The 8,712-nt window shown below is 48.3% G+C and overlaps 1 protein-coding gene and 1 pseudogene across 1 annotated transcript in view; one reads left to right on the top strand and one right to left on the bottom strand.

Moving 5' to 3' along the window:
• The window catches only part of TUBA4A (tubulin, alpha 4a), a 27,607-nt gene that overhangs the window by 2,325 nt on the left and 16,570 nt on the right, over nt 1-8,712 (top strand). The gene's annotated exons all lie outside the window — the stretch shown is intronic.
• Nucleotides 2,089-6,610, bottom strand: LOC105504776 (annotated as a pseudogene).

Consider the following 8,712-nt stretch of genomic DNA (forward strand, 5'->3'; position numbering starts at 1 on the left):
CAGGCGTGAGCCGCCGTGCCCGACCTGGTGTGACTTCTAAAGAGAGCAAGATTTAAAATGCATAATCTTTGACCCAGAAATCTCAATTCTAAGAATGTATGGTTATACATGCAAAAAAAAAAAAAAAAACCATACAAGTGTTGCAGCGTTCTTTTTAATAGCAAAAGATTGGAAACAATCTAAATATCCATTAATAGCGGACTGGCAAAACAAGTGTTGGTGTGATATATGATGGAATATTATATTGTGACCAAATAGAATGAGGCATAGCTAACGGTGTTCATATGGACCATCTTCCAGATTTATTTATTATTAAGTGACAAAACAAGGTGTAGAACAAAGTGTATACTGAATATGCATACAAGCATGGTAGTACAGATGGAGTATCCCTACTCGAAAAACCCAAAATGTGAAATGTTCAAAAATCCAAAACTTTTTGAGCACCTGACATGATGCCACAAGTGGAAAATTCCATACCTGACCTCATATACACAAACTGTTTCATGCACAAAATTATTTAAAACATAGGCCGGGCTCAATGGCTCAGGCCTGTAATTTCAGCACTTTGGGAGGCCGAGGCAGGAGGATCACCTGAGGTCAGGAGTTTGAGACCAGCCTGGCCAACATGGTGAAACTCTGTCTCTACTAAAAATACAAAAATTAGCTGGGCATGGTGGCAGCCGCGTGTAATCCCAGCTACCTGGGAGGCTGAGACAGGAGAATCACTTGAACTTGGAAGGCGGAGGTGCAGTAAGCCAAGATCACACTATTGCACTCCAGCCTGGACAACAAGAGTGAAACTCCATCTCAAAAAACAAAACAAAACAAAACAAATATTTAAAACATTATACAACATTCCCTTCATGCAATGTGTATCAGGTGTATATGAAACATAAGTAAATTTCATATTTAGACTTGGGTTTCAGTCCCAAGATATTTCATTATGTATGCACAAATATTTCAAAATCTGAAAAAATCTGAAATCCTAAACACTTCTGTTCCCAAGCATTTCAGATAAGGGATATTCAACCTATACATATGTAGACATCTCTGGAAGGAAACACTAACAAAAACATTAAGAGTGGTGGCTGCCAAGAGGGGAACAAGATGAAAGAGACTTATTTTTCTTGTTCCTAAATCTCTCTGATAGTTTTTGAATTCTGAAGCATATGCATTTAATAACTGTTCAAATTCATACTAATTGTTAAAAATTGAGTTGGGGGAAATAAGACATTGACAAGAAGCCAAGTGCTATCATACAAGGAAGCCCATGCCAAGCGCCAAATGAAAAATAGAGACAGAGGTAGATGCTGAAAGAATCCAGAAGAGAGAGAGCTCCGTGGGGCTGGGTAGGTTCTGGATGGCTGTGACCTAAGCTGGAAGGAATGGCAACATTGAGACAAGCAGGGGGAGGTGGCGTTCCAGAAGGAGGGAATGGTGACAACACAGCTTTGAAGCCAGGCATGTTTCTGACACATCAGAGCCCAGGGAATAAGTTTGTTTGGGAACCTGTAACAAATAAATCTGAGCTTGGGAACCTGTCTCTTTTGTCTGCCTGCAGAAGGCAATTGTACTTTGGCTTTAGAAGTGTCAGGGATGAAAGCATTTCCCCTGCACTGAGGGAGTCCCCAGGAGCCAAGCTGGGTGGTGCTCCCAGCTGCCCCAGGAGGTCTGGTTGCCACCTCTCCACACCCACACCCAGTCCAACCCAGGCCTGCCAGGGCCTGCCAGCAGAGTATTACTAGCAGGAAGACCTCAGGGAGATAGCTATATAACCATCCAGGGTGGGCTGGCTGGTTCAGCAGACAGGAAGGGAGATGAGCTGCCTCTCTGGATCCCCAGCCATCTTGGCAGGTGAAGAGCTCACCTCCCTCCCTACCCCCAATCCTGGCCTCTCCCAGGCCCTCATCACCTCCTAGGAGATGTTGGGGGATGTTTTCCAAAGGGCACTGATAGCCCCAAAGAAGCCTCTACCCCCATTCAGATCCAGAAGCTGGGACTCTCCCCTTTACATCAATGCCCTCCTTCCCAGAGCCTGGGCAGGGCAGTGTGAAGCGTCACCCGCTCCCTGCCCCAGAGGCACCTGAGTCACTGTCTGGGTACTGGGGACCTGGCAGGCTCAGAAGAGGTGGCGTCTGGAGGGGTGCCTGGAACCACTGTGGGCAGGAAGTAGGGGCACCTAAGAAAAAGGTGGGGGAGCAACATGTGATTTGGCGCAGGCTAACCTGGGTTTGAATCCCGACTCCTCCATTTACCACCTTGGGCAAGTCTTTGAGTCTCAGTCTCCACATCTATAAAATAGGCATTCATTGAACAAGTTCATCCAACAAATATTAATCATCTAATATGCCAGGCAACACTGGGGTAATGAGAACAATGAAAAACAGTCCAAGGCCTGTCTGAGAGCTTCTGTTCCAGTGGGTGTAATAACTGTACTAACCTCAGAATTAAACAAGATCATATGGATACAGGATGTAGCACATAGTAGATGCTCACTAAATGATGGCTATTTCTTGGGGTATGAAGGGCTCCCAGAGTAACACCTCTTCCCTTCCCAAGTTTGAAACCAGTTGATAGAAAGACACATAAGTCAAATATATGGAGATTTAAAAGTCAGCCCTTTTAGCAAGGCATAGTGGCTCATGTTTGTAATCTCAACACTTTGGGAGGCCAAGGTGGGAGAATTGCTTGAGCCCAGGAGTTTGAGACCAGCCAGGGCAACATTGTGAGATCCTGTCCTTACAAAAATTGTATTGTATTGTATTGTATTGTATTGTATTGTACTGTAGTGTACTGTATTGTATTGTATTTATTTTTTGAAATGGAGTCTGGCTCTGTTGCCTAGGCTGGACTGCAGTGGCACTACCTCAGCTCACTGCAACCTCCGCCTCCTGGGCTCAAATGATTCTCTTGCCTCACTTAGCCTTAGGATTTAAAGTTTGCCATCTGTTTGGAAGTGGAAGTGGGAAGCTGTGCATGCATAATGCCACAGGACTGATAAAAGGTCAACTAACTGTCTTTATCAAAAAGTGGTGAGTGTCAGGGCCAGGCACGGTGGCTTACCCCTTAATCCCAGCACTCTGGGAGGCCAAGGCTGGTGGATCACCCAAGGTCAGGAGTTGGAGACCAGCCTGACCAACATGGTGAAACCCTGTTTCTACTAAAAACATAAAATTAGCCTGTAATCTCAGCTACTTGGGAGGCTAAGGCAGGAGAATTGCTTGAACCCAGGAAGCGGGGGTTGCAGTGAGCCGAGATCGTGCCGTTGGACTCCAGCCTGGACAACAAGAGCAAAACTCCATCTGAAAAAAAAAAAAAAAAAAAGTGGTGAGTGTTGACAGAGATTACTGGGAGGTAATCTCTACCCTTAGAGTCCTACTCTTACAAGCCATTCTCCCTTTGTGGCTGCCACTGCACCATTCTTCTGCCTCAACCAACTCCAGTATCAGGGCTCTCTATTACCCCAAACTCCTGCCTGGAGAAGACAAGCCTCCAGATCTCAGGATGGGCTAGCAGGCACTAGATTACTTTAAGGATCACTTCAGATCCTCCTGGCCTCACTGGTCTCTTGTTGCAGCTCCATGTGGGGTCCCACCGACTTCACATATGTTCAACTTAACAGCACCTCCTCCTTGCCCAGGGTTTCCTGATGACTCTACAGCCCAAGTGTGTGCAATCCACCAGTGCAGGGGAGTTAATGCTGGATGGGGCGAAGGTTTAACCAGTAGAAGAATAGAGCCAGTGCATAAACCCCACCCCCAGCCCTCACCTGCCCACTCACCCAAGGATGGTTCTGAGATGCCATTTATTCAGCTGCATTTTCTCTAGGGTGAACTCTTCCTCCTTCTGTGCCTTACTTCCCTTGGCCCCCATTCTGTTCGCTGTAATTGCACTCTGTAATGAAATCTAAAATCAGATCTGCTTTCTGGGGAATAGAGGCTAAGATACTAGCGTTCCTATCTCTCATGGAGAAGACGCCCTCCCCACATGGTTTTTCCCAAGAGAAAAAGACATTCGTGAGACAATAAGGCCACAGCACTTTATGTAGGACAGACACGCAATATTCCCCTAGTATTCATTCCCCACTTCTTTTCTTCCCCCCGCTCTACGCTATCCATGCCCACCTCCTTGTAATCCTTCTCCAGGGCAGTCATATCCTCATGGGCCTCAGAGAACTCACCTTCCTCCATACCTTCACCCACATACCAGTGCACAAACGCCCTCTTGGCATACATCAGGTCGAACTTGTGGTCCAGGCGGGCCCAGGCCTCGGTAATGGCTGTTGTGTTGCTCAGCATGCACATGGCACGTTGCACCTTACCAGGTCACCCCCAGGCACCACACGGGGAAGATGGTAGTTGATACCAACCTTGAAGGCTGTGGGGCACCAGTCCACAAACTGAATGCTGCGCTTGGTCTTGATGGCGGCAATGGCAGCGTTGACATCCTTGGGCACCGTGTCTCCATGATGCGGTAAGCAGCAGGCCATGTACTTGCCATGCTGGGGATCACACTTCACCATCCAGGCTCAAAGCAGACATTGGTGATCTCTGCCACCGACAGTTGCTCGTGGTATGCCTTTTCTGCAGAGATAACTGGTGCATAGGTGGCCAGGGAGAAATGGATGCGAGGGTAGGGCACCAGGTTGATCTAGAACTCCATCAGGTCCACATTGAGGGCCCCGTCAAAGCGCAGAGAAGTTGTGATGGAGGAGACGATTTGGCTAATGAGGCGATTGAGGTTGGTGTAGGTTGGGCGCTCGATTCTAGGTTGCGGCAGCCGATGTCATAGATTGCTTCATTGTCCACCATGAAGGCACAGTCTGAGTGCTCCAGGGTGGTGTGGGTGGTCAGGATAGAGTTGTAGGGCTCGACCGCGGCTGTAGACACCTGGGGGGCTGGGTAGATGGAGAATTCCAGCTTGGATTTCTTGCCATAGTCAACAGAGAGCTGCTCCATCAGGAGTGAGGTGAAGCCAGAGCCGGTGCCCCTGCCAAAGCTGTGGAACACCAGAAAGCCCTGAAGTCCTATGCACTGGTCAGCCTAGACAGGGAAGGGGAGGGGAAATGTGGGGCATGGAGCACAGCTGATGGACAGGAAAGAACCAACTTGTGCTGTTTTAAATTCCCAAAAGTTTCACGAACTCCTTGGAAGACTTTTCCAAGAGCACAAAAGAGATCCTCATAGAGAGGGCCCAGGGCCCACCCTTTCTCCTCCCTGTCCCTCTTCCTCTGAAATCTCCTGAGGTCCTTAACACAGAGCTCTGTTGTATGCTGGAAGAGAGGGGTATGATGGTGGGTGGAGCTGGCTGTCTAGGCTGACCAGTGCACAGGACTCCAGGGCTTCCTCATCCTGTTGTCATAACTTGCCAACTCCACCCACCATCATATCCATGCCCCGCTGATTTAACTTTGGATGTTTCTAGAGGGCTTCTCTACTAAGAACAACAATCCAGGAACCTCATCCCCATCCTTCGTAAAAGTCAAGGCCAATCACAGAGGCTTTGGGCTGACATTCTTTGAATCTCTGCCTTTCACAGGGACTTCCGCCCACATCCTTGTAACACAAGGTGGTATCCTGGGAATGCTTATGGACCCCCACAACTTAGCCAGGCAGCCCATCAACATGTTTGCCTTAATGGACACCCTGCCTAGCACCAGGCCAGCAACTTCAGAGATGCAGGGGACACCAGCTCCAGGCTGGAAGCTACAGTTGGCCCCCCTGATCAGAGTGCAGGACCTCTCCTCATTGGTCCTGATCCTGTGTGTTTCTTCTAGAGGCTGAAGCTGTCCTTCCCCAATCTGGTGTCCAGACTACCTCACAACAGGAATTCAGATTCATTCCCCCTGCCCCAGCCCTCAGCCCTTTCCTCACTGGCTTCTGAATCCAGTCCAGTACCAGGTCGATGAGCTCCTTCCCAGTGGTGCAGTGGCCTTGGGCATAGTTATTGGCAGCATCTTCCTTGCCTGTGATGAGCTGCTCTGGATAGAAGATCTGGCAGGATGTACCTGTTCAAACTTCATCGCAATGGGCAGAGTTTTGGGCTCCACCTGCCTTTGCGATACAGCTGCTGGAGCCCCAGGGTACCCGAAGGGAGTGGGGTCACCAGCTCCCAGGTTCTGCATTCAGGCTGCATTGCTGCTATTACCTGTTTGGATGTGTTTGTGCTGCTTGGATGTGTTTTTCCATAAGGAAAGGGATGTGGAGTGGTCTACAGACTCAGGAGCTGAGTAACAGTGATTCTGTACATCTGGAGTTCTAATTGGCTGCAGCACCTGGGATACCACAAATGCTATACCACAAAAGCTATACCACAAATGCCATGCTCTGCAGTTACGGAGTAGGACTTGCTGTGGTACCCAGGGACAAGGTCATGGCTGGGACTGATCATCACTCACTGATCACAGCGGGCTCCAGATCCACAAACGCTACCTGGGGCACATGTTTCCCAGGCCCAGTTTCACTAAAAAGGGTGTTGAAGGAGTCATCCCCTCCCCTGATGGTCTTGTCACTGGGCATCTGCCCATCAGGCTGAATCCCATGTTCCAGGCAGTAGAGCTCCCAGCAGGCATTGCCAACTGCACACCAGCCTGCCCTACATGGACTGAGATGCACTCACACTGAGTGGGCAAAGGGCAGAGAATGGCCTTCACAGAGGGAAATATCATGCCTGGACATGGTTCCTGCCTGCCTTCCTTGAGTGGCTCTTTGACTGAGAGCCAAGGTTCCTGGACTCTACTCTGCTTGCCTCACCTCCTGCGTCTAAGCATTTACTGGTGGCATTGAGGAGCAACAGGCATTGGCTCTAGGGGCTGGGCCAAAATCCTTGGGGGAAGCAGAAGATGTGGGTAGTTCTGAGATTATAGACTCTTGCTCAGTGCCTGTCTCAGTGAGGAACACTGAAGGGATCGAATGAATCTAGAAGTGCAAGATAATCAAACTGCAGTGTCCAGAAAGAAATTAGGAGTCATTGGTGAGGGAAGCAAGGGAAAATAGTACAAAGATAAAGCACGGGAGACATTAGCTCCAAATTTGGAATAATGGTGTTCTCTGGCAGGGGAAGCAGATAGATGCAATTGGAGACAGATTCTATTTCTCAAGCTTGATAGCTGCTGTTCATCACATTATTCTTTTCTTTTTTTCTTGAGACAGAATCTCACTTTGTCACCCAGAGTACAGTGATGTGATCATAGTTCACTATAGCAGGCTTGGATTCCTGGGCTCAAGGGATCCTCCTGTCTCAGCCTCCTGAGTAGCTGGGACTACAGGCATGCACCACCATGCCTGGCTAAGTTTTAAATTTTTTTGTAGAGACAGGTCTCGCCATCTTTCCCAGGGGAGTCTTAAACTCCTGGGATCAAGCAGTCTACCTGCCTTGGCTTCCCAAAGTGCTGGGATTATAGGCATGAGCCACCGCTTCCAGCCTATCATGTTATTATTTATACCTTTTTGCATTCCTGAAATATTTCTTAATTGTTTAATGAGGATGCCTTCTCCAAAAATGTAACACTTCACTGACTATTTTTATATAACACAAGGATCTGACTTTTCATGATTTTTAGATGACTGAGATTAATCCAGAAATAATCTGTATTCCAGCCCCATTACTTCTCTACTTGTCTTGAGCAAAAGTCTTAACCTCTTGGTCAATGTTCTCCTTTTGAAATGTGGACAATAATAAGAGCCCCCTCCTAGAAAAACTATGAGAATTAAATGAAAGAATGTGTGAAAAGTGCCTGGCCCACTGCCTAACACACACCAGGGTGTGCCGTGCATGTTGGGTTCCCCTTCCAATTTCCTACCCTCAATCCCTGATGTCATAGTAAGGGAAGGTAATGAATTGAGGCTGGGTGCAGTGGCTCACGCCTGTAATCCCAGCACTTTGGGAGGCCGAGGCAGGTGGATCACTTGAGGTCAGGAGTTCGAGACCATCCTGGTCAACATGGTGAAACCCCCTCTCCACTAAAAATACAAAAATGGTGCATTCTTATAATCCCAGTTACTTGGGAGGCTGAGGCAGGAGAATTGCTTGAACCCAGAAGGTGGAGGCTGCAGTGAGCTGAGATTGCACCACTGCACTCCAGCCAGGGCGACCGAGTGAAGCCCTGTTGCAAAAAAAAAAAAAAAAGATAATGAGTTGAGCTGAGACCTCAAGGATGGGAGAAATCCCAGGTCCAATCCTGGGGCTGCCTTAGCTCACCAATCACCTGCCTGGTGCTGCATCTCTGAGCCTGAGCAGCCAGTTCTGTCCACAGACCCAGACATCGTCCTGGCCCCCAGAACTACTAGCCCATTGCAAGGTGTCTCTGGCCCCTCCGGGAATGATGTCTCACACTGGAGGCAGCAGGTTTGGGGCAAAGAACTCAGCCTCTGGCCAGGTGCAGTGGCTCACGCCTGTAATCCCAACACTTTAGGAGGCCGAGGTGGGCAGATCACAAGGTCAGGAGATTGAGACCATCCTGGCCAACATGGTGAAACCGTGTCTCTATTAAAAATACAAAAATTAGCCAGGTGTGGTGGCATGCGCCTCTAGTCCCAGCTACTTGGGTGGCTGAGGCAGGAGAATCGCTTGAACCTGGGAGGCAGAGGTTGCAGTGAGCCAAGATTGCACCACTGCACTCCAGAATGAGACTCCATCTCAAAAAAAAAAAAGTAAAATGAAACAAGTGAAATTAATTTTAATATTTTATTTATGTCAATATATCCAAAATAT

This window comes from Colobus angolensis, unplaced genomic scaffold (assembly GCF_000951035.1).
Source record: "Colobus angolensis palliatus isolate OR3802 unplaced genomic scaffold, Cang.pa_1.0 Scaffold95, whole genome shotgun sequence".
Taxonomy (NCBI): Eukaryota; Metazoa; Chordata; class Mammalia; order Primates; family Cercopithecidae; genus Colobus; species Colobus angolensis.